The sequence below is a fragment of the Theropithecus gelada genome, chromosome 5 (assembly GCF_003255815.1).
Source record: "Theropithecus gelada isolate Dixy chromosome 5, Tgel_1.0, whole genome shotgun sequence".
NCBI lineage: Eukaryota > Metazoa > Chordata > Mammalia > Primates > Cercopithecidae > Theropithecus > Theropithecus gelada.
Window position 1 is genome coordinate 131,519,073 of NC_037672.1, and position 11,809 is coordinate 131,530,881.

The 11,809-nt window shown below is 39.0% G+C and overlaps 1 pseudogene; it reads left to right on the forward strand.

Moving 5' to 3' along the window:
* The first annotated feature begins 3,105 nt into the window (after nt 1–3,105).
* LOC112624367 lies at nt 3,106–6,651 on the forward strand (annotated as a pseudogene).
* The last annotated feature ends 5,158 nt before the right edge of the window (nt 6,652–11,809 follow it).

An 11,809-nucleotide genomic window follows, 5' to 3' on the forward strand; every position in this document is an offset into this window, starting at 1 on the left:
TCTCTTTCACTTAAGATTATGAGGACAGAGAGCTTGCAGTTCTGACCCTAGCCTGCTTTTTCCAGCCTCTAGCCCAATTGGTTCTGAATTAATAAATGAATTACAAAAACACAGAGGGGAAAATTACCAGGCTATGCATAAAGGAAAAAGCAAAAATAAGATAGCAATGGTTAATTTTGATAGCCTTAACTAAGAGGAAATGAATGACAACTGAACAAAAATAACTTAGTGATGAGAAATTCATTTATTCACTTACCCTTGAACTCAAAATACATTTCCTGAGAGTAAATAGTGTTTCAGAAACTCAGTTGCCAAAAAAGAACTCATTCACTAGTGTAGCACATAACTTATAAATACATCACTGAATTGAAGTGAGAGATGTTTTAATGGAGAAATTCAGAGGAGACATCGAAAGCATAAATGAGAATAAGGGAATCCTACATAGGATTTTATAAATGTTTAAGAATTTGACCTTTTGCACATTAATTTTGTATCCTGAGACTTTGCTGAAGTTGCTTATCAGCTTAAGGAGATTTTGGGCTGAGACAATGGGATTCGTATACACCAGTAACAGACAAACAGAGAGCCAAATCATGAATGAACTTCCATTCACAATTGCTTCAAAGAGAATAAAATACCTAAGAATCCAACTTACAAAGGATGTAAAGGACCTCTTCAAGGAGAACTACAAACCACTGCTCAGTGAAATTAAAGAGGATACAAACAAATGGAAGAACATACCATGCTCATGGATAGGAAGAATAAATATTGTGAAAATGGCCATACTGCCCAAGGTAATTTATAGATTCAATGCCATCCCCATCAAGCTACCAATGAGTTTCTTCACAGAATTGGAAAAACCTGCTTTAAAGTTCATATGGAACCAAAAAAGACCCCGCATCTACAAGACAAACCTAAGTCAAAAGAACAAAGCTGGAGGCATCACGCTACCTGACTTCAAACTATACTACAAGGCTACAGTAACCAAAACAGCATGGTACTGGTACCAAAACAGAGATATAGACCAATGGAACAGAACAGAGTCCTCAGAAATAAAACCACACATCTACAGCCATCTGATCTTTGACAAACCTGAGAGAAACAAGAAATGGGGAAAGGATTCCCTATTTAATCAATGGTGCTGGGAAAATTCGGTAGTCATAAGTAGAAAGCTGAAACTGGATCCTTTCCTTACTCCTTATACGAAAATTAATTCAAGATGGATTAGAGACTTAAATGTTAGACCTAATACCATAAAAACCCTAGAGGAAAACCTAGGTAGTACCATTCAGGACATAGGCATGGGCAAAGACTTCATGTCTAAAACACCAAAAGCAACGGCAACAAAAGCCAAAATTGACAAATAGGATCTCATTAAACTAAAGAGCTTCTGCACAGCAAAAGAAACTACCATCAGAGTGAACAGGCAACCTACAGAATGGGAGAAAATTTTTGCAATCTACTCATCTGACAAAGGGCTAATATCCAGAACCTACAAAGAACTCAAACAAATTTACAAGAAAAAACAAACAGCCCCATCAAAAAGTGGGCAAAGGATATGAACAGACATTTCTCAAAAGAAGACATTCATACAGCCAACAGACACATGAAAAAATGCTCATCATCACTGGCCATCAGAGAAATGCAAATCAAAACCACAATGAGATACCATCTCACACCAGTTAGAATGGCAATCATTAAAAAGTCAGGAAACAACAGGTGCTGGAGAGGATGTGGAGAAATAGGAACACTTTTACACTGTTGGTGGGATTGTAAACTAGTTCAACCATTATGGAAAACAGTATGGCGATTCCTCAAGGATCTAGAACTAGATGTACCATATGACCCAGCCATCCCATTACTGGGTATATACCCAAAGGATTATAAATTATGCTGCTATAAAGACACATGCACACGTATGTTTATTGCGGCACTATTCACAATAGCAAAGACTTGGAATCAACCCAAATGTCCATCAGTGACAGATTGGATTAAGAAAATATGGCACATATACACCATGGAATACTATGCAGCCATAAAAAAGGATGAGTTTGTGTCCTTTGTAGGGACATGGATGCAGCTGGAAACCATCATTCTTAGCAAACTATCACAAGAACAGAAAACCAAACACCGCATGTTCTCACTCATAGGTGGGAACTGAACAATGAGATCACTTGGACTCGGGAAGGGGAACATCACACACCGGGGCCTATCATAGGGAGGGGGGAGGGGGGAGGGACTGCATTGGGAGTTATACCTGATGTAAATGACGAGTTGATGGGTGCAGCACAGCAACATGGCACAAGTACACATATGTAACAAACCTGCACATTATGCACATGTACCCTAGAACTTAAAGTATAATAATAATAATAAAAATAAATAAATAAATAAATAAAAGTTAAAAAAAAGAAATTGACCATAGAAATTTTCTAGTTAATACTGTATAAAAAATCCTGAACGTTTGGTATAGAAAACTATAAATATTTATAAGTAGAGAAATGATTCAGTAAAGTATGCTCTGGTCATAGTAAGAAATACTCTGGAACCATTATACACAGCAAGATAGATGGGTAGTACTGACCTGGAAATATATCAATGGCATTTTGCTCAACATAAAAGAGAAAGTTGCAAAATAAAATATATGAGCTTATGTGTGCAGAAATCGTGTGAATGCAATTTAAATGGTCTAAAAGGTAAACATTACATGTACCAAAATGCTAACAATGGTTAACTCTGAGGAGAAGATTTACATGGCAAATGAGATAATCTAAAGGAAACTTTCTAATTATTGCATGTTATATATTATGTTCTTATTTGTGTTTCAGTATATGCATTGTTTTGCTTTTGTATTTGTTAAATAATTGTTCTAAAAATAAGTTAAAGGTGCTCACCTATTGGGTTAGATATAAAGGGACGAGTTCATCATTTGTAGATTTGACTTTTGCCCACATTTATTCTGTACTGTCCTATGGCTGTCTAGTTATCTCTTTATGTGCCCAGTGGGATAGAAAACAAAAACAAAAACTACTTGCAGTTTCAGAAACACCATGACATTGAATACTACATTGTTTGAACATAAGAATGAGACTGAGAGGTGACAAAATGCTAGCAGCCCTGGCTCTCAGCGCTTTCTCGGCCTTGTCATCCACTCTGGCCGACTTGAGCCCTTCAGCCTGCCTCTGCACTGTGGGAGCCCCTCTCTGGGCTGGCCGAGTTGGCAGCGGGCTCCCTCTGCTTATAGAGAAGTGTGGAGGGAGAGGCTGGTGGTGGGGGGATCCGGGGCAGTGTGCAGAGCTCACAGGCCAGCGTGAGTTCTGGGTGGGTGCGGGCTCGGCGGGCCTCACACTAGGAGCAGCCGGCGGGCAGCACTGGCCCTGGGCAGTGAGGGGCTTAGCACCTGGGCCAGCAACTGTGGAGGGGACGCTGGGTCCCACAGCACTGCCAGTCCACCCATGCCATGCTTGAATTCTCACCAGGCCTGAGCTGCCTCCCTGAGGTGCAGGGCTTGGGACATGCAGCCCACCATGCCTGAACCCCCAGTGGTGTGTTCCCATGCTGCCCAAGCCTCCCCGACGGGCACCATCCCCTGATCCCCGGCACCTGGTGCTATCCACCGCCCAAGGGCTGAGGAGTGCCAGGGCAACTAATGGGACTAACAGGCAGCTACGCCCATGGCCAGGCCGGGCCGGGCATGGCATCCATTAGGTGAAGCCAGCTGGGCTCCTGAATAGGGTAGGGACTTGTAGAAATTTTATGTCTAGCTGGAGGATTGTATATGCACCAATCAGCACTCCGTGTCTTGCTCAGGATTTGTGGATGCACCAGTCAGCACTCTGTATCTAGCTAATCTGGTGGGGACTTGGAGAACTTTTATGTCTAGCTGGAGGATTGTAAATGTACCAATCAGCACTTTGTGTCTAGCTCAAGGATTGTAAATGCACCAATCAGCACCCTGTGTCCAGCTCAAGGTTTGTAAATGCACCAATCAGTGCTCTGTGTCTAGCTAATCTAGTGGGGACTTGGAGAACTTATGTCTCTAGCTAAAGGATTGTAAATGCACCAATCATCACTCTATGTCTAGCTCAGGGATTGTAAACGCACCAATCAGCACCCTGTCAGAAGGTACCAAACAGCTCTCTGTAAAACGGACCAATCAGCTCTGTGTAAAATGGACTAATTGGCACTCTGTAAAATGGACCAATCAGCAGGATGTGGGTGGGGCCAGATAAGGGAATAAAAGCAGGCTGCCGGAGCCAGCAGCCTCAACTTGCTTGGGTCCACTTGCATGCTGTGGAAGCTTTGTTCTTTTGCTCTTTGCACTAAATCTTTCTGCTGCTCAGTCTGGGTCTGTACTGCTTTTATGAGCTGTAACACTCACCGGGAAGGTCTGCAGCAAGACCACGAACCCACCAGGGAGGAATGACTAACTCCAGACCACGAACCCACCAGGAGGAATGAATAACTCCAGATGGGAGGAACAAACAACTCCAGATGTGCCTCCTTAAAAGCTGTGACATTCACCATGAAGGTCTGCAGCTTCACTCCTGAAGTCAGCCAGACCACGAACCCACCAGAAGGAGGAAACTCCGAACACATCTGAATATCAGAAGGAACAAACCCTGGACACACCATCTTTAAAAACTATAACACTCACCATGAGTTTCCATGGCTTCATTCTTGAAGTCAGTGAGACCAAGAACCCCCCAATACCGGACACAAGACCATTAAATAATTTTTTTTCAATAAAGAAATTGTTACTTGAACCATAATAAAGTAGGCTATAGGTCATTAAAAGGCAATGTAAACTTTTTTTGTAATACATTTTTATCCCCGAAGTTGAAATATATAATTAAGTGCTAAAACTGAAGACTAAATGTTATGAAATAAATTAATATAAAGTTTGGTTTATGTTTAGAGAGTAAAAGATTTTTATGAGAGGACAAATACAGACTTCGGGAGGAAGTGGCACTGTCAGTCTGCGGCACTCATGGGATGCTTAACGTGGAGCTACAGGAGGCCTTGAGCAGCAGCAGCAGGAAGGAGGCTCACCCACCAACGACATCACGGGAAGCAAAGCCAGGAAAGAAGCTCCCACTGGACATGGCTGACTCGAGGCCACGGTGCATCTTGATGGGCATTTATCCTCATGAACCCAAACACAAGAAGAAGGTTAATAGAGGTGCTACTGCGGCCCAAACTTGTTACCTTATGGAAGACATCAGGTTTCTCCTCCAAAAATTCATCTTCAACAAGGTCCGGGAATACAAGGAATCTGTCTGGAAGCCCCGGAAGGCCTATGGGAAGAACGAGCGGAACACCGAGGAACATGTAAAGGACAATAAGGTTGACCACAAACATGACCATATCATCAAGGAATGGTACCTCACATTCATTGACGCCTGGGGGGACCTGGGTGGCGCTGCCTTCTCCATGTGCTTCCTCTTTTCCACTTTCCCCTGGACTGAAGTCCCATGTAGAGACCATTCAGCTGTGCTGCGGGCTGGCAGTGGAGTTCATGCATTACGTCATCGCTCCCTGTGCCCTGAGCAAGGTCTTCGTGTCCATCAAAGGCATTTACTACCAGGCTGAGGTGCTGCTACAGCCCATTATGTGGATCACCCCCTATACTTTCTCCCACCACCACCAGACAGACATGGACTCCAGAGTCACGGCCACCTTCACCTAGTTCTACACCACCCTACTGGGCTTCATCAATGAACTTCAGCCTCTATCAGTCACTCAACGTTCACTATTCCCTCAAGCTGAGGGTCAGGCCCAAGCAGAGGCGAAGGCCAGTGATGGTACCTACGCGCTGGACTCCGAGAGGCCAGTGGAGAAACTGGAGGCCCTCAGTGTGAGCCTGGCCCACGCTATGGTGCTTGCCACAGAGGAAGAGGCTGAGGTGGATGAGTTCCCCACCGATGGGGAGTTGGCGGTGCAGAAGGAGAACCTCAGGAAGGAGCTGGAGGTGCAGGAGCACCACAAGAAGCTTTCTGAGGGCTTAAAGTTTTTACTTAACTGACAGGTGTCCCCTGAAGCCCTAGCCTTCGTCATCAGGAGTTTTTGGGGAGACATATCCTGGCAAAAGCCTTTGTGCATCAGTCTCAAGTATGCAGCACCCACCAGATTGTCGACTGGCCTGGGCAGCAGACGTCAGTTATTAGCAGGCACTATGTGGAGCCCCAGTAGGTGTTTGACTCCATGAACGCTAGACTGCACTTCCCTGGAGCAGAGTACTTTCCTGCAATGCAGCTACCCCCACACCCTTCACCCTTTGTGACTGAGGAGGAAGGAGATTACATCCCACCTGAGAAGCTGAAGCTTCTGGCTCTGCAGCTGGGAGAGGACCCAGGAAACTTGAATGAGTCAGAAGAGGAGGAGGGGGAGGAAGACAACCAAGGTGATGGTGATGAAGGGGGAGTAAACGAAGAGGAGGGTAGTTTGGAGCAGCTGCTGACCCAGGAGGAGGAGAGCGAGGCCAAGCTCCTGATTGTTATGATGAAGAAGCCAGAGAAGTACCTGTACCAGAAGATCATGTTTGACAAAAGGCAGAAAAGCCAAGAGGCCAAAAAGCTACCAGAGTAGCAGAAAGCCCATGATGAGGCAGTGAGATGTGAGAAGAAAGCAGAGAAGTCAAGGCTGGTTTGAGTGCCAGTGGCCCCTCAGAGGGCCGAGGCCAACTCCCCAGCAGCTGAATGTGGAAGAGGCAGGTCAGAGCACCTAAATGTGGAGACAGATCAGAGTCGCTTCTCTTCACTTCTTCCTTCCTCCAGCCAGTCCTGACCCCTCATGCTCCCTGACTAGCCTGGTGGGGAGACCTGACTTCCTTTGGATAGAGCTCCCCTGCTGGTTCGTGGGCAGAAAATAGGCCTCTGTGCCCAGCCTGATTCTGTGCTCCTAGAAGCCAGGGACACGAGGTGCAGGGGCCTGACCAGGCCCTCACATGCTGTCCCCATTCATCTTGGCTTTCCACGGCTCCCTCCCACAAAGTGTGTCCCATGATTGTCAGTCTGTGATGGGTTGAGGGTGTGGGTAGCAATTGTGATTAAACGACTGGACTTTTGCAGCCAATTGCGAAGAAAAGAAATAGATTCACTAAAAGTAAGTCATTTAATTTATTCACTCAATTAATTTAATTAATTCATTTCCCTGTTATTGAAGTATAACAAACCTGTAGCATATTGTACATTTTTAAAGAATAGAGTACAATAAAAGTTTAAAAAATCTAAGCACCTATATAACCATGATGGAGATTAAGATTAAAAAAATTACCTCTATATTAGATGAATAGGAAAAAATATTATGTGTGTGTGTATGCATGTGTGCACGTGTGTGTGTATGCCTGTGTGTGTATGTGAGTCTATTGGGTTCAAGAGTAAGATAACTAAATTTTACCTTAGCCCCCAAATAGTTGATTTTCTATCTGTCAAACTCTGCAGTGAATTCAAAAAGTTATTAAATATATTATTTAAATATGTTGGAAGAAATTGTCTGGACATACAAATTTGCATGGTGAATGGAGTAGCCATGTCAAATTATTGGACTAAAATTTATGTATATACATTTGTTTAATAAATTTAAATTATAAATTAAAATACAAGCAATGCATATTTGTAGTTTGTAATAAAAATACAAAAATATTAGGTATGGCGATGAAGTATATTAAAAAGATTTAAAAAGAGGAAATATTTAGTAAAAAACAAGCTTGTCTTCACACATATACCCACCAAAAGAATCATTTTTTAAATGGATAAACTACTAAGGTAATCCCAAACATGCATTTAGAATCTAAAGAATAAATTAGAGAAACATAAATAAATTTTTAAAAAGTAAGATTGTCTTTATTGTAAAGACCAAATGATTCTAAAAAATGAGACATTATGAATATTGCAAGGACATAAGTTTGGCATAATTATTAATATTATGGCTATATCAAAACTATGCAAAAGCCATTCAAGTTATACAAGTAAAACAAATATTTTCATAGGTACAAATAAAACAATCAAACCTGGACTAACCCAGATGTTCTCAAAACAAATATTTTAATTAGATGTTCAGAACTATACAATTAGTTCTGTTGCTAATAATTTATTATGTAATTTATCATTGGAAAATGGTGAGTCTCATGCTGTCCATATGATGTTTTGGTCAGTGATTGAATACATATGTGACAGTGGTCCTATAAGATTATAATGGAGCTGAAAAATTCCTCTTGCCTAGTGACAATGTAATTGTCATACTGCTGTCGCAGAAACTCATGTGCTTGTGATGATGCTGGTGTGAACAAACCTACTGCCCTGCCAGTAATGTAGAAGTATAACACATACAATAAAGCACAGTACATAACACTTGATAATGAAAATAAATGACTATATTACTGGCTTATGGACTTACTATACTATGATTTTTATTGTTACTTTAGAGTATACTCCTATTTAATTAAAAAAAATTAACTATAAAATAGCTTCAGATAAGTTTTTCTGGAGGTCTTTCAGAAGAAGGCATTGTTATCATAGAAAAATGAGAGATCCATGTGTGTCGTTGCCCCTGAAGAACTTCCACTGAGACAAGATGACGAGAGGGAAGACAGTGACATTGATAACCCTGGCCCTATGTGGGCCTAGACTAATATGTGTGTGTGTTAATTTTTAACAGGAAAGTTTAAGAAGTAAAAAAAAAAAAAAAAAAAAAAAAAAAAAAAAAAAAAAAAAAAAAAAAGAAAAAGAAAAATGTTTATAAAATAAGAAAATACAGAAAAAAATTTTGTATAGCTGTACAATATATTTGTGTTTTAAGCTAAGCATCACTGTAAAAAAGGCAAAAGAAAAAAATATAAAGAAGTTACAGTAGCTAAGTTTATTATTAAACAAAGAAAATGTTTTTTTAATAAATTTAGTGTAGCCTCTGGACAGTGTTTATAAATTCTGCAGTAGTGTAAAGTAATGTCATAGGTTTTCACATGCACTCACCACTCACTCACTCACTCACCCAGACAACTTCTAGTACTACAATTCCCATCCATGATAAGTGTACTATACACAAGTACCATTTTTAATCTTTTATATTGTATTTTTACTGTACTACTTCTATGCTTAGATATGTTTACATTCACAAATACCATGCCATCCAGGTTTGTAGCTGGGAGCAACAGGCCATACCACATAGCCTAGTTGCATGGTACACTGTATCATCCAGGTTTGTGTAAGTACACTCCATGATATTCATACAAGCAAGGACGTCACCCAAGGATTCATTCCTCAGAACTTATCTCTGTCATTAAGTTACCCACGAATGTACTTGTATGTGAGTGCACGTGTATGTGTGTGTATATATATATGCATATGTATATGTATATAATTACCATACACTGATAATATAATTTCAAATTTCCAATAAGAAATCTATGAACTCTAATACTGCTTGCTTTCATGTTATCCTTTCATTTATTTTTACCTTCAAGCTAATAGCTGAATTTATTCTCTTTACTTTTTTTTCTTTGAAGATTAAAGACATGCCTAGCTTTGTACTGCAGTCGCCTGGACAGTTGACAGCCCATTAAACTGAAGTCATACAAGCTGTACATTTTAACACCTGGATTCCAAAGTGCAATCAAAATGACTTTTTTTTATGTAAGAGCAGTGCACTTCTGAAATATTCGTAGATGGATCCATAATAGTTTCATAAAACCCTCTTGGCCTTTTGCCTTTTAAAAAAACATTGAAGCCAACTAAGCTGATTCAAGTATTTGTTAGGTTGGCAATTCTGGAGAGATTTTAGTGCACATAAAGCATGTAATTTTGGTTTATTTTTAACTCTAAATTAACTTTAAGAGTATATATACAGTAACTGAATAATCCTGTATTGACTATAGAATTGCTTAGTAATGGTTGAAAACAATCACATCAAAGAGGTAACAAATTTTAAAAATAAGTCAGTAAAAACCTAGAGATGATCTAGTCTAATTAAATTATGTTATCATGACTGTTATCCCCATTCCTAACTCATGACATTTAATTATCTTTTTGTTTTACATTAGATACAATAATGTCATTTTATATGCATAATTTAAGTATGCTTTATACCATATTTTACCTATTAGGGAAGATATTTTTCTACTCCATATCCCAAATTCTTCACCTCACAGAAACTTACAGGTCAAGCCCCCTAACATGTAAAAAATATATATATTTTTTACATGTTATAAACATATATATATTAGGAGATATATATATATCTCCTAATGTTGTAGGACAAGAAGTTTGCTTCCTGGTGTATCTGTCCCACTCCTTTTAGCAGTGCTTTAGCTTGAAATCAAATCAGCAATAGGAAAAAGTCCAATGTGCATAATTCTGATGTGTTCCTAAAGTAAGAATAGATTTTTTGTTAGCATGGAGTTAGCTTTTATTCTCTAATTATCCTCACATATAGCAATTATAAACCAGTGAAGAACTAACAAATTAAGCCTTTCCCAGAAATATTCTGAAATTTGTGTTTTTCCCAATCCATGATTCTCCCTAAAGTAAGGATAGATTTTTAAATGGAAACATTTTTAACACCTCTTTAACAAGAAATGCCTATTTTAAAGATGACTAAAGTGTACATCCTAAACAAGAGCTCTCCCAGATCACTGTGTATAACAGTGATAGATGCTTGCTGTTATATGGTCAGATTGCTTATTCAGATCTGAGCAAAACAGCAGTATATTCTACCTCTCCTCCACTCAGACTCTCTAAAGTAAGAATGAATTGCATTGCCCTTTATGTGCATATTTTTCACTTAGAAGCAGCCTGCATCAATTCAAAAGTGTTAAGTTTTCATGTTTTGGCAATACATAGATAAAAATTTAAATAAATGGATAAAAGAAGCTGTTTGTTTTTCACTTAAATGGGGAAGTGCTAAGGAAACAAGTAAATTTGACATGAATAGCAACACTTGTAAACACATATTTAACAAGACTAAATTGTAATAGCATATTTTCCAAAGCAAGGGAACACCCAAATTGTTTTTTAATGCTCAAAATAAATAGAGGATTCAAGAAAATAAGTTAAATATTATGCAGAGAATGATCAAAGCAGAACCCATTTCTATTTTCATTTTTATTTGTTAAATTAATCAAACAGCAATGATATGAAACTATTGAACACTAACTGGAATTTAGTGTATGTTAATTGTCATATATTATTCCTGGCTAAGTAATTTCATTCAGAGAGAAGATATATTACTGTATCTTGAAAAGGCAGTCACAGTTTTTGACTCCATCAGTGTATTGACAGTGATATGTAGTTTCACATCAATTTATTGTATTAATCTCCATTTATAAATATTTTCTGAGTTTCTACTTTGCAAATCATAATGTTCACAAAATTAACTACTAAAGTAGGTCTTCTCATTTTCTTGTTTCTGTTACAAAATTAGGTAGCAGTTACAATTAATGTTAAGCATACTTGGCAGTCCACTTTTGAGTGCAAAATGCCACAAATCTCATTCTCCCTGCAGCTTTCTTAGATTATAAAATGACCTAGAATTTTTCAAAACAAATATAAAATTTTGCCATGATCACATTTTATCTATTAAAAGTAAAGCTAGATTTTAAAAATTGCGTTGAACATACCAAGATATTATTTTTCCCAAAGTACCAATGGGATGATTTCAGTTTCTTACCTTTTAGATAATTAACAAATTAATACGTTACTAATTGATCATAATCATTTCTAGATATCTAACCAAGTGCCCCAGTTCAACAACTCATTATTTTACTTGTTCATTTTGATATTATTTGGTACAACTACGTAACACTGCTGAATGG